The 24,147-nt window shown below is 46.1% G+C and overlaps 1 protein-coding gene across 2 annotated transcripts in view; it reads right to left on the bottom strand.

Moving 5' to 3' along the window:
• Positions 1–6,497: 6,497 nt before the first annotated feature.
• Positions 6,498–24,147, bottom strand: part of LOC139275001 (zinc finger protein 462-like) — a 189,675-nt gene continuing 172,025 nt past the window's right edge. Inside the window, exons 9-10 of one of the 2 annotated variants that reach the window (XM_070891846.1) lie at positions 7,055–7,217; positions 6,498–6,933 (exon numbers count right to left, since the gene is read on the bottom strand). The gene's annotated coding sequence lies outside the window, so the exon portion shown is untranslated. Of the gene's footprint in view, positions 7,218–24,147 lie in introns of both variants that reach the window. The other variant, XM_070891844.1, reaches the window with a different exon arrangement.

Genomic DNA, 24,147 nt, shown 5'->3' with positions numbered 1-24,147 from the left:
AGATTAGGTAGGCTGGGTTTGTTCTCTTTGGAACAGAGGAGGCTGAGGGGAGACTTCATTGAGGTGTAAAAAAATGTTGAGGGGCCTGGATATAGTGGATAGCAAAGGCCTATTTCCTTGGTGGAGTGGTCAATTACGAGGGGCCATAGGTTTAAGCTGGTTGGTGGAAGGTTTAGAGGGGATTTGAGGGGAAGCTTCTTCATGCAGAGGGTTGTGGGGGTCTGGAACTCGCTCCCTTGAAGGGTAGTGGAGGCATAAACCCCCACCACATTTAAAAGGTGCTTGGATGTGCATTTGAAGTGCTGTAACCTGCAGGGTTACGGACCTAGAGCTAGTAAGTGGGATTAAATTGGATAACCTCTTGTTGGCTGGTGCAGACACGATGGTAAGTACATCATGGAATCTAATACGGCCAGAGTGATCTCCTGGACTATTTTCGATCGCCAGGATGGGTCGGAGAGGAATTTTCCCAGATTTCTTCGACAATTGGTCTGGATTTTTACCGCTTTTTTGTCTCTCCCAGGAGATCGCATGGCTCCGGGTGGAATGGAGTGTAAAATGTTGCAATACATGCGGTATCGCAGTTGTGTGGGGCAGACTGGTTGGGCCAGATGCTCTTTATCTATTTGCCATTGTTCATTGGTTTCAATGTAACCTTAAGGACTGATGATCGAGGACCGTGTGTCTCTTTGTCGGCTGCGCGGACATGATGGCTGAAATGTCCTCCTTCTGCGCTGTAAGTTTCTGTTTCTAAATAAGGAGACCAAAACTGTACACAGTACTCTAGGTGTGGTCACACCAATACCCTGTACAGTTGTAGCAGGACTTCCCTGCTTTTATACTCTATCCCCCTTGCAATAAAGGCCAACATTCCATTTGCATTCCTGATTACTTGTTGTACCTGTATACTAACATTTTGTGTTTCATGCACAAGGACCCCCAGGTCCATCTGTACTGCAGCATTTTGTAATCTCTCTCCATTTAAATAATAATTTTCTTTATTTTTCCTGCCAAAGTGGATAGTCCATCTGCCAAATGTTTGCCGACTCACTTAGCCTGTCTATATCCCTTTGTAGATTCTTTGTGTCCTCCTCTCAACTTGCTTTCCCACCCATCTTTGTATCATCAGCAAACTTGGCTACATTACACTTGGTCCCTTCATCCAAGTCATTAATATAGATTGTAAATAGTTGAAGACCCAGCACTGATCCCTGTGGCACTCCACTAGTTACTGTTTGCTAGCCGGAAAATGACCCATTTATTCTGACTCTCTGTTTTCTGTTAGTTAGCCAATCCTCAATCCATGCTCATATATTACCCCCAACCCAGTGAGCTCTTACCTTGTGCAGTAATCTATTATGTGGCACCTTTTTGAATGCCTTCTGGAAATCCAAATACATGACATCCACTGGTTTCCCCTTATCTACCCTGCTCATGACATCCTCAAAGAACTCCAGCAAACTTGTCAAACATGATTTCCCTTTCATAACACTGTGCTTACTCTGCTTGACTGTGCATTTCCAAATGTATTATGTTTTTCCAAATGTCCCGCTATTGTTTGCTTAATAATGGACTCCAGCATTTTGCCAAAGACAGATGTTAGGCAAACTGGTCTATAGTTTCCTGCTTTATGTCTCACTTCTTTTTTAAACAGGGGCATTACATTTGAGGTTTTCCAATCCGCTGGGACCTCTGCAGAATCCAGGGAATTTTGTTAGATTGCAACCAATGCATCCACTACCTCTGCAGCCACTTATTTTAATACCCTAAGATGCAGGGCATCAGGTGCAGGGGGCTTGTCCATCTTTAGTCCCATTATTTTACCGACTACTTTTTCTTTAGTGATAGTGATTGTTTTATGTTTCCACCTGCCTATATCCCCTTGATTATGTATTATTGGGATGCTTTTAGTGTCTTGTACTGTGACGACCGATACAAAATATTTGTTCAGTCTCTGCCATTTCCCTGTTCCCCATTATTAATTCCCCAGTCTTATCCTCTAAGGGACCAAATGTTTACTTTAGCTAATCTCTTCCTTTTTATATACCTGTAGAAGCTCTTAATATGTTTTTATATTTCTTGCTAGTATACTCTCATAATCCATCTTCTCTCTCATCCTCTCTCTCATTATCTTTTTAGTTGTCCTTTGCTGGTTTTAAACATTTGCCAATCCTCTGGCATCCCACTAATCTTGGCAACATTGTATGCCATTGTTTACAATTTGATATCATCCTTTACTTCCTTATTTCGCCACGGATGGTTATCCCTTCTTTTAAAGTCTTTCCTTCTCTCTGGAATATATTTTATTGAGAGTTATAAAATATCTCCTTAAATGTCTGCCACTGCTTATTAACCGTTGTACACTTTAATCTATTTTCCCAGTCCCCTTTATCTAACTGTCCCTTCATACCTTTGTAATCACCGTCATTTAAGATCAGGACAGAGTTTTGAGACCAAACTTTCTCACCAACTGAATTTGAAATTCAACCATGCTACGATCACTCTTTCCTCGAGGTTCCTTTGCTATGAGATCATTTAGTAATCCTGTCTCATTACACAGTACCAGATCTAATATAGCCTGCTCCCTGGTTTCCACTCCGTACTGTTGAAGGAAACCATGCTGGATACACTCTATGACCTCTTCCTCAAGGCTACCTTTGCCAATTTGATTTATCCCATCAATATGAAGATTAAAATCGCCCATGATTATTGCTGTACCTTTCTTACAAGCCTCCATTATTTCTTGATTTATACTCTGTCCAACAGCATGGCTACTGTTAGGGAGCCTATAGACTACACCCAGTAGTGACTTCTTCACATTATTTATCTTCATCCAAACTGATTCGACATCTTGAACTGCTGAGCCAATATCATTTCTCACTACTGCACTTATCTCATACTTTATTAACAGAGCTATCACATCTCCTTTTCCTTTGACTATCCTTCTGAATTGTCAAATATCCCTGAATATTTAGTTCCCAGCCTTGGTCACCTTGCAACCACATCCCTGTAATGGCTATAAGATCATACCCATTTATATCTATTTGTGCCATCAACTCATCTATCTTGTTACAAGTGCTGCTTGCATTCAGATAAAGAGCTTGTAATTGTCTTTTTACCATGTTTGCCTGCTTTTGACCCCACTTTCTGATACACTCTTATTTTTATACATTCTGTCCCTTCCTGTCACTCTGGTTATCAACTCCCCGATTAGCGAAGGTTCACCAGACTGATTCCCGGGATGGCAGGACTGACATATAAGGAGAGACTGGATTGGCTGGGCCTGTATTCACTGGAGTTTAGAAGGATGAGAGGTGATCTCATAGAAACATATAAAATTCTGACGGGACTGGACAGGTTAGATGCAGGAAGAATGTTCCTGATGTTGGGGAAGTCCAGAACCAGGGGACATAACCTAAGGATAAGGGGTAAGCCTTTTAGGACTGAGATGAGGAGAAACTTCTTCACTCAGAGAGTTGTTAACCTGTGGAATTCCCTGCCGCAGAGAGTTGCTGATGCCAGTTCATTGGATATATTCAAGAGGGAGTTAGATATGGCCCTTACGGCTAAAGGAATCAAGGGGTATGGAGAGAAAGCAGGAAAGGGGTACTGAGGAAATGATCAGCCATGATCTTATTGAATGGCGGTGCAGGCTCAAAGGGCCGAATGGCCTACTCCCGCACCTAATGTCTATGTTTCTATGATCACCACCCTGCTCTAATGCCTTCGCCTTTCTCTTTGACCTTTTACATGTTCGCTCACCTGAACCCCCCCACCCACTAATTGGTTTAAAGCCCTCTCTACAGTCCTAGTTATTCGATTCGATATAAGATTCGATTCATTATAAGATACTAGGACCAGCATGGTTCAAGTGAAGACTGTCCCAACAGAACAGCTCCCTCTTAGCCCAGTACTGTTGCCAGTGCACCAGGAATCGAAACCCATTTCTCCCACACCAGTTTTCGAGCCATGCGTTCATCTCTCTGATCTTATTTACCCTATGCAAATTTGCTCGTGGCTCATAGTAATCCAGATATTATTACCTTTGTGGTTCTGCTTTTTAATTTAGAAAGATTGGATAGGCTGGGTGGTTTTATTTGGATCAGAAAAGGCTGAGGAGAGACTTAATGGTGGTGTATAAAACTATGAGGGGCATGGGGCCCAAGTTTCGGGTGGAGTTGCTTCTATTTTTTTGGAGCAACTAGTTTAGTTTGGAGTATGTTAGAAATTGCAATTCTCGGCACTTAGTTTGCTCCAGTTCGAGTGAGTTAGTTTAGGTTGGTTTAGTTCAGGTATTTCTTTTTCAAAAGGCGGTGTGTCCAGCCACTCAGGCCTGTTTTGCAAATTTCGGCAGCGAAAACTTACTCCAAACTAACTTAGAATGGAGTAAGTGCCCACTTTTGTAAGTTCTGAACAACCTTACCTAGAGTTAAGCTCTGTGCAGGCACAGTCGGAGACGGGGGGTGGGAATTAAACACAAAAAGGACTGAAGCATTAAACACATCACTTAACATGGCCTAAACCTCTTTCGATGATATTTTGCCTGATATCTGCTGAATGAAGATAGTTGGTTCTCTTTTTATAAATAAACAAGTGTAGGCTTCCGGCTGAGGCAGGCACATCAACACCTAATTATGGCTAATTTGATCCTTTGGAAATCATCATACCCCATTAAACCCATTACTTGAATGATTCACCTCATTTGTAAAACTAACTGTTTGGCATTGTGCCTCTGTCAGGGACTGGCTGTTAGAGTAAGGTGTTGTAAACCACCCTAAAACCCACCATTGTCTCCCACATCCCCAGCAGCACTCTTCCCCACCGCACCCGCCCCCCCCCCTCACCCACCTCCCAACCCGTCGCTCCATGTGTCCCTCCTCACTCCTGCACTCCCAACAGCACTCTTCCCCTCCCCGCCCCCAGCTCCCAACCCAACCCCTCGCAGCCAGCAGCAGGACCGACCTGTGTGTCTCAGATACTGTAGGGTAATTAGTCGCTGGCTTCCTCGGTCCACGGACACCATCCCACTGCAGCAGGAGAGATCTCCAAGCCACGACACACCACACCAGCACGCCCCTCGGTCATGGCTAGGTGCGGGAGGCAGGCATGACTGAAGGGGTGAGGGATGTTTATCTTTTGCAGGTGTTCCTAAATGTTGTGTTTGGTATGATAATGGACCATGAATCAGTTGTAATGTTAAATAATAAACTTTATTGAAACATTTATAATGTACTTTACTTTAGTGCAATAATAATAAAAGCATTCTTGTCATGATTCATTTTCAATGTACAATATATTTCATTGAAATCTTTACAATGTACTTGACAGTCGTGCAATAAAATCATTCTTCTATCAAATTGGATATGACTCTTTCCGATCACGAAACAACCCCAAAAACTTATATAGTTTTAAAGTTAGAAAACTTAGTAAACAATTTTAATTTGTGAACAAAATCACTGAAAAACCCTAAGATAACTTTTAACGCGGTAAATTTAAACAACTTATTAAGATCACTTAAAAACTCTAGGATCACTTATATACTTGTAAAGTTACAAAACTTAGTACACAATTTCAATTTGAAAATAGTTACAACAGTGGCATCAAATCTACTACATCAACACCAACAGCAAAGAAAGGCTGCACCCAGCTCTCATCCACATCTCGGTGCATGTGCACTGCCTCATGGGGGTGGGGGGTGTACGGGAAGAGAAGGGGTGGTGGGGGAAGAGAAGGGGTGGTGGGGGGAGAGAGGAGGGTAGGGGAAGAGACAGGGTGGGGTGGGAGAGTGGGGGCCCCAGCTTGGATCTCTACAGAGGCTAATACTGGGATTGCAGTGGGAGGGGCATTTGATTGGCCGGGAGGTGTGCGCTTATTGCAGCAGCTAACTGCTTGATGGCCTCTTCCAGCATTTGCACTGCCCCAGCAAATCCCGCACTCAGTTCACGTGGCATAACTGCTATTTGCCCAGACATCGCTGTCAACTCATCACCAACCCCTCTGATGGTGCCCTCCAGTGAACGGGTAAGGTCATTGCCCTCCACACCCAATGCTATAACGTCAAGCGCATTTGTTGAACGCTGCATCTCAGGAGAGTCTACTCGGGTTCTCCTTCCTCTCCCCCCGGCTCTGCCTCGTGGCACAACTCCAGTGCGAGGCTCAGGGTGGGACGGTGGGGCCCTGGGTGTTCCACACTGCATTCCACCACCACCGCCACTGGAACCTGCTTCCTCTGACAGTGGGGCCCTGGGTGTTCCACACTGCATTTTACCACCACCACTGGGACCCACTTCCTCTGATAATGAGGCCCTGGGTGCTACAAGCTGCATTCTACCACCACCACTGTGCCCCTCTACCTCTGATAATGGAGCCCTGGGTGCTACAAGCTGCATTCTACAACCACCACTGTGCCCCTCTACCTCTGATAATGGGGCCCTGGGTGCTACAAGCTGCATTCTACAACCACCACTGTGCCCCTCTACCTCTGATAATGGGGCCCTGGGTGCTACAAGCTGCATTCTACCACCACCATTGGGACTCTCTACCTCTGATAATGGGGAACCGGATGTTCCAAGCTGCATTCCACCACCACCACTGTGACCCTCTACCTCGAAGAATGTGAAACCATGGAACGTCTTACCAGAATTTACATCACTAAGCGCGGATGGGTACGTGAGGAGAGGATGACATGCCGCATCAGAACTTAAAGCACCACGCAAGGATGGGGGGTGGATGAAGGAGTGGAATGTTGGAGGAGAATTCATGGTATTCTCTGGGATAGTGAGGCCCTGCACTATGGACTGATCCATATTACGATCAACATTCTTCCCTGATCCATTCCCCCCTCCTCCCCACCCCCAACGCTTTGGTCTTGATCGCATGCATCCGACTCTTCCTCTGAATCTTTAGATTGACATCATGTTCTGCAAAATATAACTGAACAGTCAAATGGTTAGCACCACAGGAGTGGGCAGGATGGGTGACATAGATAGTCTCGCACATAGCAGGCTCGGCAGCAGGATGATTTGAAGGGTCACGATGCATTTTCAGGACTTACCCTCTCCCAAGCATGTGGGCCCAGCTTGTGCATCACTGATTGCCTTTCTCCAGGCATGACTCATCATGGCAGCGACCCTCTGTTCCAAGGGTATCAGTGGGTGCAGATTTGGCGGGCCGCCTCCTGATTGTGTTCTTTCCCTTTTGTTGTGAGCCAATTTCTTCTGCAATGTTGAAAATATAACTAGTTAGAGAGGGTGCCTTTCTGCTGGGTGGGACATATACAGCTGGTCACATTTACAATTGCAATTCCATTGAGAAAAGGAAGATATTACTTGCACTAACGACTTGACCAAGGTCCTGCCAATTCTTTTTACACTGGGCTTCAGATCTCCTGGTATTCAGCACTGCGCAGTATCCATCTGCAACTAGGGTCCCAGCGTTTCTTGATTTCTTTGGGTGCCACCTTTGTGCAGCCTCTGTTGCTGGTGTCCAGCTCCTGCCATCTCCCCTCAATGACATTAACTAGTGTCTCGACTTCGTCATGCAAGACGTTTTTTGTTCTCGCTGCACATTCTTGCATTGCTGTACAGGTACTGGATTTCCACTCAGTGATTTTTAAAAACACAGTCCTTTCCTTGCATGCACGTGTGCAGCACCCCTTTGCGCTCCAAGAATCACTTAAGACTTTTCACTGCTTCCCTTCCTGCACCCAAAAATCACACAGCTCGCTGTAACAGAGTGCCACGTTTTCTCTTTAAATGTCCTTGCGTGCAACTATGCAGCACTTTTGCAGCACTCCTTTGCACAACAAGAATCAATAAAATAATTTTTACTCCTTTTCCTACCTTCAACCAAAGATCCAAGCGAGCTTTAAATGTGTGTCTGCCACATTCTTCCTTTAAATATCCTTGCTTGCACCTATGCAGCACCGTTGCAGCACTCCTTTGCACAAGAATCAGTAAAATAATGTTTACTCCTTTTCTGACCTGCAACCAAAAATCCCAGCTAGCTTTAAATGAGTGCCCCGCTCTCCCTTTAAATGGCCGATTTCCAAGGTCGAGGTCCCATTGCGCATGCGCGCATGTTGTTCCGCGCACGTGCAAGGGAGCCGGCTGAGAAAGACACGCAGGGGCTTAGCCCCGCCCCCCTGCAGACTGCGATAGGTTTGCTCCACCCCAGGGAGATACCATTGCACCACACCACGCCAAGCTCCAGGAGGACTGGAGAATTGTTCGGGAAGATTCCGGCACGCTTTCGAGCCCAGGCAGGTCACGTAAGTCTCGGAGGTGCACCGTTTTCGCCAGAACCGGAAACTTGGGCCCTGAGAGTGGACAGGAAGGACCTATTTCCATTAGCAGAGAGATCAATAACCAGAGGACATAGATTTATAGTAATTGGTAGAAGGATTACAGGGGAGTTGAGGTGAACATTTTTCACCCAGAAGGTGGTCTGGAACCACTGCCTGAAAGGATGTTAGAGGCAGAAACCCTCAGCACATTTAAAAAGCACTTGGGTATACACTTGAACTGCCGTCACCTACAAGGCAATGGACCAAGAGTAGGAAAATGGGATTAGGCTGTGATTTGTCCTTACTATACAGTATAAATGCACACGAGGCCCATAGTTGAGAGAAGATCACTCTGTGACCAGTTACCTTTATTACCAAGACCTCAAGTGATGAAGGTGGGTGGAGCTTCCCCTTTTATACCTGAAAGTCCAGGTTAGGAGTGTCTCTCACAAGTTCACCCCCTTGTGGTCAATGTTCTCAAGGTGTACAACTTAGGTCAGCTTATGCATGGGTTACAATGATAGTTGAATACATGACATTACCTCCCCCCACAAAGTCTTATTGGGATCACATGTTAAGTCTCTCTGGTGGTTTACGCTCCCTTGTAGAGCGCCTGAGTTGGGGCTCCGGTTGTTGGGCACTGGCCTGAGTGTCTGCTGTTTACGGTGCCTCAGGCCTGTCCGGACTGCCCACAGTGACTGGGCTCGCCTCCACTTGGTTCCGGTGTTCGGTCAACTGTGGTGGAGTAAACTCTACGTCGTGTTCTTCCTCTGCTTCTTCTATGGGGTTGCTGAACCTCCTTTTAGTTTGATCCACGTGTTTGTGACAGATTTGTCCATTGGTAAGTTTAACTTCCAAAGCCCTATTCCCCTCTTTGGCAATCACAGTGCTTGCAAGCCAGTTGGGCCCTGCAGAATAATTAAGGACAAAAGCAGGGTCATTGACATCAATACATCTCGCCCTCGCATTTCTGTCATGGTAGTCACATTGTGACTGACGCCTGCTCTCAACAATTTCTTTCATAGTAGGGTGTATAAGGGATAACCTGGTTTTGAGCGTCCTTTTCATTAGCATCTCTGCAGATGGAAACCCTGTAAGCAAGTGTGGTCGGGATCTATTGGCCAACACGAGACATGATAAGCGACTTTGTAGGGAATCCCCTTGGATTCTGAGCATCCCCTGTTTGATTATCTGCACTGCTTGTTCTGCCTGGCAGTTTGAGGCTGGCTTGAAAGGTGCCGTTCTGACATGGTTGATTCCATTGCCTGCCATGATATCCTGGAATTCAGTGCTTGTGAAGCACGGGCCATTGTAACTGACCAAGACGTCCGGTAGACCATGGGCGGCGAACATTGCCCGTAGACTTTCTACCGTGGCAGAGGATGTGCTTGAATTTAAAATGGCACAGTCAATCCATTTGGAGTAGCCGTCTACTACAACCAAAAACACTTTTCCCATGAAAAGACCTGCGTAGTCCACATGGATGCGTGACCATGGCTTGGCGGGCCAGGACCAGGGGCTAGGGGGGGCTTCCCTGGGTGCATTGCCCAGCTGAGCACATGTGTTGCACCTGCAAACACAAAGTTCCAGGTCTGCATCTGACCAAGCATGTGACCTGGCAATTGCTTTCAATATGACAATGTCCGGGTGCTCATTGTGAAGTTCTCTGATGAACACCTCTCTGCCCATCTGGGGCATGACTACTCGGTTTCCCCACACTAGACAATCAGCCTGAATCGAGAGTTCATCCTTGCGCCTATGAAATGGATTAAATTCCTCAGGGCATCCCCCGTACGTGGCTGCCCAGTCCCCATTCAAGACACATTTCTTAACTAAAGACAGTAGCGGGTCTTTATTTGTCCAGACTTTAATCTGACTGGCTGTCACAGGTGAGCCTTCGCTTTCGAAAGCTTCAACAGCCATGATCATCTCAGCATCATTCTCAGTTGCTCCCTCAGTGGTGGCTAGTGGGAGCCTGCTGAGCGCATCAACGCAGTTTTCAGTGCCCGGTCTGTGCTGAATTGTGTAGTCATAGGCGGCTAACGTAAATGCCCACCTCTGTATGCGGGAAGATGCATTCGCATTTATGGCCTTGTTGTCGGCCAAAAGGGACGTTAGGGGTTTGTGACCTGTCTCCAGCTCAAACTTCCTGCCAAACAGGTACTGGTGCAGTTTTTTTTACTGCATATACACATTCTAATGCTTCCTTTTCTACCCCCTTTCTGCCTGGGACAGACTTCTGGACGTATAAGCTACTGGCTGTAACTGACCAGTGGCATTCACATGCTGCAAAACACACAAACGATCCCATAGGACGATGCATCGCACGTTAAAACAAGTTTCTTACATGGGTCATATTACGCTAACAGTTTGTTGGAGCATAACAAATTGCGTGCTTTATCCTGGCTATCCCCCCAGACCCAATCACGACCTTTTCCTCGGAGCACGTGTTGAAGCTCTAACAACGTGCTCAATTTGGGAAGAGAGTTGCCAAAATAGTTCAGGAGCCCCAGGAACAAATGCAGCCCCGTCGTGTTGCAGGGTCTGGGTGCTCTCTGGATCGCTTCTGTTATGGACGCAATAGGTCTGATCCCGTCTGCTGCTACCCTCCTCCCCAGGAATTCTACCTCGGAGTTAAGCAGACACACTTCACCTTTTTCAATGGCAGCCCTACTCGGTCCAGTCTGCGTAGCACCTCCTCCAGGTTGTGGAGCTGTTCTTCAGTATCACGACCCGTGATGAGGATGTCGTCTTGAAAAACCACCATCCTTGGAATCGACTTGAGGAGGCTTTCCATATTTCGCTGAAAGATCGCGGCGGCCGAACGAATCCTAAACGGGAATCTGTTGTACTCAAACAACTCCTTGTGTGTCATGATGGTGGTCAGCTTCTTCGACTCACTCGCCAGCTCCTGCGTCATGTAAGCTGAGGTCAGGTCCAATTTTGAAAAAAGTTTGCCACCGGATAGCGTCGCAAAGAGGTCCTCCGCTCTGGTAGTGGATACTGGTCTTGGAGTGACACCCGATTAATGGTGGCCTTGTAATCGCCACATATCCTGACCGACCCATCCGCCTTGAGCACCAGCACAATCGGGCTTGCCCAGTCACTGAATTCGACTGGCGAGATGATGCCTTCCCTCAGCAAGCGGTCCAATTCGCATTCTATCTTTTCTCACATCACGTACGGCACCGCTCTAGCCTTGTGGTATACTGGCCTGGCATCCGGGTTTATGTGAATCACTACCTTGGCCCCCATGAAAGTGCCAATGCCGGGCTGAAATAAGGAGTCAACTTTGTCCAGCACCTGCGAGCATGATACGTGCTCCACAGAAGAAATTGCATTGACATCGCCCCATTTCCAGTTCATGACAGCATGCCCACTCCTCCCCAGTCGTGCGGGACCGTCCCCCGGGCAATCCAGAGTGGCAACCTGTTCTCCGAATCTTTGTGGGTCACGACTACCATGGCGCTGCCGAGCACCGGAATGATCTCCTTTGTTTATGTCCGTAGCTGTGCGTCAATCGGAAATTATTTTGGCCTCCTGGTCTTGGACACCCACAACCTTTTGAACTGTTTGATACTCATCAGGGACTGGCTGGCCCCCGTGTCTAGCGCCATTAATACTGGGATGCCATTGAGGAGCACTTTCATCGTTATCGGTGGCGTCCTGGTATATGAACTGCATATGTGCTCCACATGAACTCGCTGAACTTCAGCTTCCAGCGATTTCCCCCAGTATTCATTTGGCCTCGTAGGACTTACATCGGGCCCGTCTTCCTCGTACATCAACCTGGCTGCAAGCATCCTGCACATACGCGCCAAGTGACCGCTGACGTTGCAGTTTCTGCAGGTATATTGCTGATACCTGCAAGCTCTGGCTGGGTGTTTGCCTCCACACCTCCAGAATGAGCTGGAGGCCCCTTGTTGGAAACAAAAGGTGCATTAGCAGTCGATCGTCTCTGACTGTCTCTGTAACTGTCCTTAAGCGCACCATTAACAGGTGTTGATGGCCCCATTACTGGCTGCATTGTCCTTTGCGATGGCATGAATCACCGTTCAGCTAGCCATTGTCTCTGTTGAATTCCCCCTTTGGGTTCGACTACATGCTGGGGAATGTCCGATTGCCTTTGTCTGCCTAGAGAACTGTGTGCCGCATTAACAATGTTGACTCCCTGGTCGTTTGTCGCATTTGAGCCAAGATTTTTGTTATATATCATTCTGGTCTCTTCCTCCCGAGATAAATGTCTGGGCTATCAGAACCTCCGCTTCCAAAGTCAAGTCTTTGGTCTCAATCAGTTTCCTGAAAACCCCAGCGTGCCCGATGCCCTCAATAAAAAATTCTCGCAGCATCTCCACTCTGCATGCATCTGGGAACTGACATAGGCTCGCCAGTTGCCGGAGATCTGCCACAAAGTCTGGAACGCTCTGCCTTTCTCGCCGCCGGTGGGTGTAAATCCGGTGTCTCACCATGTGCATGCTGCTCGCCGGTTTAAGGTGTTCCCTGATAAACTTACTGAGCTCTTTGAATGTCTTGTCCACTGGCTTCTCTGGCGCTAGAAGGTCCTTCATCAGGAAGTACGTTCTGGATCCACAAGCCATCACGAGATGAGCCCTGCGGTTGTCGACCGAATCCTGTCCCAACCATTCCTTATTGACAAAACTTTGCTGTAGTCTCTCAATAAAGTCATCCCAATCATCACCAACACAGTACCTCTCTTCTGTGCTGCTAGTGGCCATGTTCGCGTGGTTTAAATCCCAGTTTCTCGTCGCCAATGATATGTCCTTACGATACAGTATGAATGCACACGAGGCCCATACTTGAGAGAAGGTCACTCTGTGACCTGTCACCTTTATGACCAAGACCTCAAGTGAAGAAGGTGGGTGGAGCTTCCCCTTTTATACCTGAAAGTCCAGGTTAGGAGTGTCTCCCACAAGTTCACCCCCTTGTGGTCAATGTTCTCAAGGTGTATAACTTAGGTCAGCTTATACATGATAGTTACAATGATAGTTGAATGCATGACAGGCTGAATAGTTCTATTTTGGCCGGCACAGACACGATGGACCAAACAGCCTCCTTCTGTGCCGTAAACTTCTATTATTCTGTGAAACTCAGAAATATAATAAACAATGAGGTTAGCAACAAACTATAGGAGGACACAGAGAATCTGGCAAAATGGGCAGACACATGGCAGATGAAATTTCACACAAAGAAGTGTGAAGTGATATATTTTGATGGGAAGAATGAAGAAAGACAATATGAATTAAATGGCAGAATTTTTAAGGGGGTACAGGAAGAGAGACCAGGGGATGCATGTACACAAACTTTGAAGGTGTCAGGTCAAGTTGAGAAGGCTGTTAAAAAAGCATATGGGATCCTTGGTTTTATTAACAGAGGAATAGATTACAAAAGCAAGGAAGTAATGCTAAACCTTTATAAAACACTGGTTAGGCCTTGGCTGCAGTACTGTGTTCGGTTCAGGGCACCACACTTCAGGAAGTATGTCAGGCCTTGGAAAGGGTGCAGAAGACATTTACTAGAATGGTACCAGAGATGAAAGACTTCAGTTATGTGGAAAGACTGGGGTTATTTTCTTTAGAGCAGAGAAGGTTAAGAGAAAATTTGGCAGAGATGTTGAAAATCATGAATGTTTTTGATAAAGTAAATAAAGAGAAACTGTTTCCAATGGCAGATAGGTCGGTAACCGGAAGACACATATTTAAGGTAATTGGCAAAAGAATCAGAAGCAACATGAGGAAATGTTTTTTTTAAACACAGTGAGTTGTTGTGATCTGGAATGCACTGCCTGTAAGGGTGGTGGGAGCAGATTCAATGGTAACATTCAAAAGAGAATTAGATAAATACTTGAAGGAGAAAATTTACATGGCAATGTGGAAAGAGCAGGGGAGTGGGATTAATTGGCTAGATCTACCAAAGAGCTGCACAGGCACAATGGGCCAAATGGCCTCCTTCTCTGCTGTATCATTCTATGATTTGTTTGTTTTTCCACATTGGTTCAACACCAAAGGTCTACCATAACTTCTCGGTCATTTTCAAAGGTTTAGGCCCAGATTTTCTCCTCCCCCGCTCCCCCCCCCCCCACTCCACCCTACCTATTTTGACATATTATGGTGAATGAAAGTTTGTGATGAGCTGTTCCACTGCTTTCCTCATGTTACCATTACTGAGATTTTCTGCACACAGCAATGGTAGATCTTGACTATGCCCACCCATGTCAGCTGATGTATTTCCAATCATTAACATCTTAGCAATGCTGCCAGGAGTGCAGCAGTGTTAAGGAGGCAAAAGCAAGGGTTTGCAAATAAAAGGCCTGCATTGTCTGCTACAATCCATTGGAGAGATGATTTGCACTTGGCAATGTGTGAGATTTAAAATAATGTAAAAAAATAAATTCCTTTGCCCATGCAAGGTGATCTAGTGGCCTCTAATACATCACCAACATTCAAATTCGCAATAAGCTTGATATTGGAAGAACTGCTGGGGTCAGGTGGGTGCACACCAATGCACAGATATCCTACACCAACGAACTCCTCCCACCTGGAATCCCACTGCAAGGGAAAATCTAGGTCTATTCATTTCACAAAGTGGAATGTTTCCTACTTTCTAAAAAATCCAGTTTCATATCCAGCTGCACGTCACCCTTGGACGATGGAGTTTAGTTCTTTTGTTGTCTCTCGTGACAGAACTTGTCAGAATTTTCAGGATGCTCAAACAAACCATACTATAAGGAGTTCCACTTCAAAGAAGTTTAGAGTTTGTCTCTAAATCCTGCGCCTTCCCTTTGGATCACCACCAAGGCAAGCGACATTCAAGGAGCTACTTACTTGTGCAAAATAAACTGCATTTATCTATTATATATATTTTTCGAAGGCAGCCGGCCCCCTCCCTTTAAGTTTTGCCCCAGTAGCTACTAGCCGCCCGGCGCGCGACCCTGAAGCAGTCGCTGTTTTTGCCCCTCGCTGCTTCAGGGGCCAAACCCAATTTAGGGGTCAGGGCACGAATGGGGCAATGTGCACGGTGATGATGTCATGATCTCCGGGCGCAGGAGATGGGGGCGCAATGCTATAGCGCCGTTAAACTCCCGCTGAATTTAGCAGGATTCGTTAGTGACGTCGTACCCAGTCGCAGTCAGTTGCGCCCTGTTAGCGCCCCCTCCCCCGCGGATGGCTGGCGTAAATGCACCCAATTTCTCCCCCTAAAATATAAAACACAAAAACAGGCCACTTGGCCCAACTGATCCATGCTGATGTTTATGCTCTGCAGGAACATCCTCCCACTCTACTTCATCTAACCCTATCAGCATATCCTTCTATTCGTGTTGTGTCCTGGCCAATATCTATCCCTCAACCAATATCACCAGATTATTTTATTTTTCTCATTCCTGTTTATGTGACCTTCCTTGTTGCTTGCAAAGTGGCTGCCATGTTGGCCAACATTGCAGCATTGATTACACTTCAGTTGTACTTTATTGGCTGTGAAGTGTTTTAGGATGCCCAGAGGATGTTAAAGGTACTTTATAAATGCAAGTTATTTATTTCAATCAAATTGACACTGGTCATTTTCAGCATCAAGCCGCACTAGTAAAATTGAAGTCAATGGGAATCAGGGGACAAACTGTCCACTGGCTTGAGTCATACCTAGCACAAAGGTTGTGGTCATTGCAGGCCAAGGACATAGCTGCAGGAGTTCCTCAGGTAAGTATCCTAGGCCCAACCATCATCAGCTGCTTCATCTCCATCATAATGTCAGAAGTGGGGATGTTCGCTGATTTCAGTATTCAGTTCCACTTGCAGCTCCTCAGATAATGAAGCAGTCTGGTCAACATGCAGGAAGAGCTGGACGACATTCAGGTATGGACTGATAAGTGGCAAGTAACATTTGCATCACATAAGTGCCCGCTTATTACATAGGATATACAGCACAAACAGGCCATTTGGCCCAACCAGTCCATGCCAGCTCTTATTGACATTCAATGGAATTACCATTGCCAAATCTCCCACCATAAACATTCTGGGGGAGAGGGTCATTATTGACCAAAAAATTAACTGGACCAGACACATAAATACTGTGGCTACAAGAGCAGGTCAGAGACCATGTATTCTGCAGCGAGTGTCTCAACTCCTGAGTTCCCAAAGCCTTTCCACCATCTACAAGGCACAAGTCAGGAGTGTGATGGAATACTCTCCACATGCCTGGATGAGTATAGCTCCAGCAACACTCAAGAAGCTCAATACCATCCAGGACAAAGCAGCTTGCTTGATTGGCACCTCATCCACCACCTTCAACATTCACTCCCTCCACCACCGCGCACCGTGGCTGCAGTGTGTACCATCTACAAGATGTACTGCAGCAACTCACCAAAGCTTCCTCGGCAGCACCTTCCAAACCTGTGATCTCTACCACCTAGAAGGCTAAGGGCAGCAGGCACATGGGAACACTATCACATCCAAGTTCCCCTCCAAGTCACACAAATTCCTGACTTGGAATATCGTTCCTTCATCATTGCTGGGTCAAAATCCTGGCAATTCCTCCCTAACATCACTGTGGGAGTACCTTCAACACACGGAGTGCAGCGGTTCAAGAAAGTAGTTCACCGCCACCTTCTCAAGGGCAGTTAGGGATGGGCAATAAATGATGACCTTGCCATTGATGTCCACATCCCATGAACGTATTAAAAAAATGTTCATAACACCATGTCTTATCTCAGGAATAACCCCAGAGAAAATGGTGCCTGTTCAAAAAAGAAGAAACTGTTGATCCTCAGATAAGAGACTTATCATTGAAAAACTCATTGATGGTAGCAATAAAACTGGGTGCAACTTTTTTAAACAACTGGCTCAAAGCATGCTGAAGACCTGGCCTACTCCTGCACCTAGTTTCTATGTTTCTATGTTTCTATACAGGATCCCATTATTCTATCTCTATATTCTGGCATTACACAGAAGCCCGTTCACCTGTCTGTGTATATTCTGTTGTTGTACAACAGTCCGTTACCCGGCCTGTGCATATTCTGGTATTACACAGGAGCTCGTTACATGGTTTGAGTATATTCTACCATTTAGTACCCGGTGCTAGCCTTGTTAGGCGATTTGGGTGTGAGGGAGCATTGGGCGTATAAGAGGGCCAAAAAGGTGTGATTTATTTTAAAGGGTTTCTTATGGGCTAGGAGAAACAGGAGTGCTCCTCCTGAATACACAAGGAATCCTGGGCTTCCCTCCCCCCACCGCCTACCCCTCCCACCATCTGACTGCTGGGGACCGTTTCCAAGGGTCCCCAGCCATGGCCTCCTTCCCCGCTCGCTGAACTCCCACACGTCCATCATCACTGATGCTAGATTCAGGTGGGAGTTGGGCCTGGTGATTTAAATGAGGCTGATAAGTTAAAATGGTCTGTACCTCACGCCAGCAAGCCGAACACTCACCCTGTTGGCCCCTTGCTTGCCCTTCACCCCCAGTTAAAATGGGAGCTAATATCTAAATCAAGCTGTCACATGTTTCAGATGGGCACATCTAATTCCGTATCCCTGGAATTGCATGCAATGCGCAAAGTGAGTGGAAATCCGCCACAATGGATTTCTGCACACTTTTTTCAATCGAGAAACAAGTGCAAGGCTAACCAAGAATGCATTGAGCAGATTACATGTCATTTTCTGTGGTCAGGTCATTTGCAGAAAGATTCATATGTGTGCAGCTTTGGCCTTGTATAGGGAGCTAGCATAATGGGGAAACCAGAAAATTGCATTTTAGGTAAAATCTTAGAGAGATGTGAGCAGTTAAAAGTAAGTGACTCCATGTGGGCCAAAAATTCTTAGAACCTATGGAAAAGCTCAAAATGTAGTTACATCTGTTGGCAGCGTTTACCAAGGCTGAAGGAAGAAAGGGGAAAGAAGTGGCTGGAAAAAACAAAGTAAAAGGAAATCCAATATGGAGGCATAAAATGGAGCCTACTGGCAAGAAAGAGATGGAACAGCCCAGCACCTGACTCCTGGTCTGATGGCTGGTGGAACACAAGTTGTGCAGCATGAGATAGTTGTGAGGAGGGTGGCTTGTGTCCCCATACGACAGCTTGAAATGAGATGGAGGCAGATTTAAGGCCACAGCTGACCTTACTGCTGTTAACAATGTCTGCCCTACAGTGAATGTTAACTAGAGGTTATCTACGAGCATGCTTGGAGCACATCATTGTCAAAGCCTCTCTTGCAAATCAGAGTTACTGCCTAAATATTCAGCCATGCAGCACCTATTTTTCTGGTGCTTAACAGCCTCCTAAGCAATATTCCCGTATAGCTGTGCAGCCGCGTGGTTGTCTGGAGGTCCCGCGCAGACTGATCACTGGCTTTTCAATGGGATATTTCACGCATGCGCAGAATATTGAATGGGTCACGCAGTCCGTTAAAAGGGACCGCACACCCAAAAATAATTAGGGGGAACATTGCTCCAAAGCCTCCAATATGGTTGGCAGGAAGTGCACGCACATTTCCAGCTGGAAGTGTGCCACCCACCATATTATTTAAAGTAGATGGGCTCGTGGCAGGAGGACATGTCAAGAACATTTTAACGGCAGAATCATTTACACACATTAGGTTCCAGCGGGTCCGAAAGACCTGTTTCAGATTTTTGAGTGCCCCAGCCCTTCACTCGCCCACATGCTGACCTCACAGCGCTAAGAGGCAGGAAGGTCCCATACTTTCCTCAATATGGAGCCAGGAGTAGGAGAGCTCCTCCCGAACCCACATTAAAAGATGCGGGTCGCTTCACTTCACACTTCTCTGTGTTAAATTTCATCTGCCATGTGTTGTCCCATCTCAGCAGCCTGTCTGTCCTCCTGAAGTGTGTTATGATCCTCCTCATTATTTACTAAATTTCCAAGTTTCATGTCATCTGCAACCTTTGAAACTATGTCCTGTATACCAAAGTCTGGGTCATTATTATTAAAGGAGCAGTGGTCTGAATACTGAGCCCTGGGGGACACCATTGTATTCTTCCCTCCAGTCTGAAAAACAACCATTCACCAATACACTCTGCTTTCTGTCCCTTAGCTAATTTTGTATCTCAGCTGCCCCTTTTAAACTCATGGGCCGCGATTTCGCCTACCTCGACAGGACCGGGTTGGCGACATCGGTGGTGGGTCCTGATCCTGCTGCTGTCTCCATCCCGGCCTCCCACACGACTTTCCTCTGATGGGGCTTGTCAAGCCCGCTCAGCGAGATTCTGTCAATTAAAAGGAAGCAGGTCTGATGACATCAATTGATGACACATCATCAGCCATTTCCTTAAAGGGACCATGCACAAATTAATTTTGACAGCTGTGCTGTCAGTGTGCAACAACACTGAGGTGCTGCAAACACTGCACAGAGGTATAGAGTTGCACACAGGCTCTCCCATGTCACCCTCCATATGCTTATGGAGGGAGTCAGAGCACGCAGGGAGGTTCTCTTCCCTTCCAATGGACGGAAGAGACTTCCCCAGGAGACCAACGCAGCCTGGTTGCATATTGCAGAGAAGGGCACAAGTAGGGATGCCGACAGGAGGACCAGGCTGCAGTGGCGCAAACCTTTCAATGATCTTAGTAGATCACGAAACGTTACTGCAAAGCCACACTCAACCTCATCCTCATCCCGATCACTCTGCCATCCCTACCCTACGCCTGCACATCCTTACCTGCACCAACTTAACTTGGACCTCCACCCATCCCTCTCTATCTACATTGTCACATCCCCATCTCATGAGTCACCCCTCACCCTCACGCAAACAGACAAACTAACACACAAGGGTAGGCACTTGTGTCTTTTTGCCAATCTTCATGTAAAGTTTCTGTTAATGTGCAGTCAAACATTGAAATCTGTATTTTTAACACTTTGCCTTCTTGGACAGATTTGTGTGCACCTTTGGCTTAGTGAGTTGCAGTGAATGGTGAGATGTAACAGTAAGCCCCGCAATAGTGATGAGTGTGAAAGGAATGGCTTGGACATTGTAGGAATGCTTCATGGTGTTGGTGTGGTGCCAACCTGGCGCTTCATGTTGCAAGCCAGGGTGTGCAGCATCAAGTGAAGTAAATGTGGTCATGGTTAGGCCATCCCTGGCATCCCGGGCAGCAATGTGGTCGGGTACTGATGCCCTCTGTCCTGTGCAGCATCAGGTGATTGCAGCGAAGGTTGGTGTTGTTGTTGGTGCTGCTGGTGATGGGGTTCATCGTGGTCAGATTTTGAGAGCCAAGGTGACAGGGTGGAATTGGTTTCTGTTGTGGAGTATTAAAAATATAACATTCACAGGAAAGGTCTTTTATAGAGAAAAGAGTTGTTTATTAAAACCTGATTAATCAAGGGAGATCCGGCCTCATCAGTACCGTTACTGAGTGCTCTCAACACCTCTCTCATGGGACAAGCTATGCAGTTACATTCTTATACAGTTCAGATACAGTCAAAATGGTGGAACTATGCAGGGTAGTGTTCCATTGGTTAATACAGATTACAGCAATTTCATTGGGTGGTACAGTTACATAAATTTTATTGGTTACAGTAATTTCTAATGATTCCATTGGTACATTCAGTTCTGGCGACTGTTGTTAGGGAAAAGCCCCCTACAGATGATGTGTTACATTTCTGGAAATGTCTTCCCAGGCTAATTCCCAGACTCATGTCCTTGGCAGACATATGGCTACCCTCTGCTGAAAAGAGACATTGTCTCTGTTATCTCATGTGGCTGGAACATCGTGGCCTCCTCTCATTGTTTCTGTGAGCTGTCTACGTAAATCTTGTGGGTGTTCTTATTTCCTAAGAAAATTTCTCTGACCTTGGTGTTTCTGTCTAATTCAGCTTTTCTACCATGAATGTATTTTAAACCTTTCTCTGCCTTTCTTACTTTGTATTTTAATTACACCGAATTACTTTACCTCTAATTAAGGTTTTTCGCTCTTACAGTTTCTATCCTGATGGAATAGATACCAGTTGAAGGTGGGATGACAGAAGCGATCCATCAATGGTGACAGAGGTTGTTCCAATGAGGTGACACTGGATACAGAGTTTGCTACAAAGACTTACAACCTGCATTAAGTACAATCTGTCTTCCAAAGGGAGAAACCAAAGCATCTCTGGGTTTGGAAAGTGTACAGGTGTAAATTGTGAGGTTTTATACAAGTTTTAATGCTGTCACCAATCATGTGCTTCAATGGCCACTCAACCTCTGCCTCAGATGAACAAACGGGGTCCAGGAGCAACGTGAAATCTGTTTGCGAGCTGTTAACGTCAAAAGGTGAGTAAAGTACCACTGTTAAGGGCTTCTAAATATGCCAATAATTGTCTCAAGCACCTTGCCAAAGGGCGCTACTCAGCGTCAAGTGTCTCAAGTGCATCAGCGCAGGCAGACCCGACATGTGGGACAGGCACAGGGTCCCGAACTGCTGTCAAACGTTGTCAATTTCCCGGTCGACCCGCCCCCAGAGCACTGCTGAAGTCACAGACATGGTCTTTAATTTTGCTAGCAAGTCCATTATGTCTGACCTTCCATGTCTGATACCATTGAGTTTCATGAATTCTTGAAACTCAAGACTTGTGAAGCAAGATCCGTTATCGTTCACAACAATGTCAGGCAAACCACGAGTAGCAAACATGATACAAAGACTCTCAATGGTAGCTGTAGACGTGCTGGATGACATAATGACACACTCTATCCACTTTGAATATGCATCCACCACAACAAAAAACATCTTTCCCAGGAAAGGGCCCGCAAAATCGATGTGTATCCTCGACCATGGTTTAGATGGCCATGACCAAAGACTCAGTGGAGATTCCGCTGGTACTTTAATTCGCTGCATGCAAGTATTGCACTGATGCACACATGATTCCAGATCAGAGTCAATTCCAGGCCACAAAACATGAGCCCTGGCAATGGCTTTCATCATGACGATACCAGGATGAGTGCTATGTAGGTCACGTACAAATTTTTCTCTGCCTTTGTTAGGCATAATGATTGCTCCACAGTAGACAATCTGACTGAATAGTTCATCTTTGCGACGGTTGTAAGGTTTGGTCTCATCACACATTTCCATAGGTATTGCAGACCAATCACCCCTGAGGACACATGTTTCACAACCGATAAAATAGGGTCATGGTTGGTCCAGATCCTCACTTGTTGAGCAGTGACAGGAGTTCCTTCACTCTCAAAAGCATCCATTACTAACAGTAGATCTGCAGGTTGAGGCGTCTCCACTTCAGGGGTGGGCAACAGCAGATGACTCAGTGCATCGGCTCAATTCTCAGTGCCAAGTCTATGACAAATAACGTAATCATAGGTAGACAATATTAACGCCCATCTCTGGATACGGGACAATGCATTGGTATTGATACCTTTGTTTTCTGAAAACAATGAAATGACTGGCTTGTGATCCGTTTCAAGTTCAAAACGAAGACCAAACAGATACTAATGCATTTTTTTGACCCCATACACACAGGCCAAAGCTTCTTTTTCTACCATGCTGTAAGCTCTTTCCGCCTTTGTCAAACTTTTCAAAGCATACGCAACAGGTTGTAGCTTACCCGACTCATTTGCTTGTTGGAGCACACAGCCAACCCCTTATGGTGAAGCATCACAGGCCAATACAAGATGCTTACACGGATCATAGTGAACAAGCAGCTTGTTCGAACAGAGCAGATTCTTGGCTTTCTCAAAAGCTCTATCTTGAGATAAACCCCAGACCCAGTTGTCGCTTTTTCTGAGCAGCATGTGCAGTGGCTCTAATAAAGTGCTCAATCTGGGTAAGAAATGACCAAAGTAGTTGAGTAGCCCAAGGAATTAACGCAACTCAGTCACATTTTGAGGTCTGGGTGCATTTTTGATAGCCTTGGTTTTCAAATCAGTCGGCCTGATGCCATCAGCAGCAATTTTCCTCCCTAGCAATTCAACTTCTGGTGCCATGAAGACACACTTCGAACGTTTCAGACTGAGTCCCACTTTTTCCAGACGATGTAGGACTTCTTCAAGATTGTTCAGATGTTCAGCAGTGTCACGACCTGTGACCAGAATATCATCTTGAAACACGACAGCTCTAGGAACGGACTTCAGTAGACTCTCCATGTTCCTCTGAAATATGGCTGCAGCTGAACGGATTCCAAAAAGACACCTGTTGCAGACAAACAGTCCTTTATAGGTGTTGATGCAGGTAAGTTTCTTTGAAGTGTCAACAAGCTCCTGTGTCATATAGGCCGACATCAGATCCAGTTCAGTGAACGACTTTCCACCAGCTAGCATGGTGAACAGGTCATCAGCCTTCGGTAGCAGATACTGATCCTGTTTCAAAAATCGGTTAATCGTAACCTTGTAGTCTCCACAGATCCTGACAGTGCCATCATTCTTTAACACTGGAACGATAGGACTGGCTCATTCATTAAATTCGACCGGTGATATGACCCCTTCACGTTGGAGTCTGTCAAGCTCAATTTCGACCTTCTCCCTCATCATGTACAGAACAGACCGAGCTTTATGTTAGACAGGTCTTGCCTCAGAATCCAGGTGAATCTGCACCTTGGCTCCAGTAAAATTGCCAATGCCCGGTTCAAACAAAGAAAGAAACTTCTTCAGCACTTGAGCACATGAAGTGTCATCCACCGAGGACAATGCTTTGATATCATTCCAGTTCGACTTGATTTTCTCGAGCCAATTCCTGCCGAACAGCGGTGGACCATTGCCCGGGACGACGGTAAATAGTGAACCATGCCATCATATGACACCTTGATTACTGCACTGCCAATCACCGGTATGAGCTCCTTAGTGTAAGTACACAACTTGGCATTGACTGGACTCAGCTTAGGCTTCACAGCCTCAGCGTCCTACAGCTTGTCGAATGTCCTT

This window comes from Pristiophorus japonicus, chromosome 10 (assembly GCF_044704955.1).
Source record: "Pristiophorus japonicus isolate sPriJap1 chromosome 10, sPriJap1.hap1, whole genome shotgun sequence".
Taxonomy (NCBI): Eukaryota; Metazoa; Chordata; class Chondrichthyes; family Pristiophoridae; genus Pristiophorus; species Pristiophorus japonicus.
This window is presented reverse-complemented; position numbering and strand designations above follow the sequence as displayed.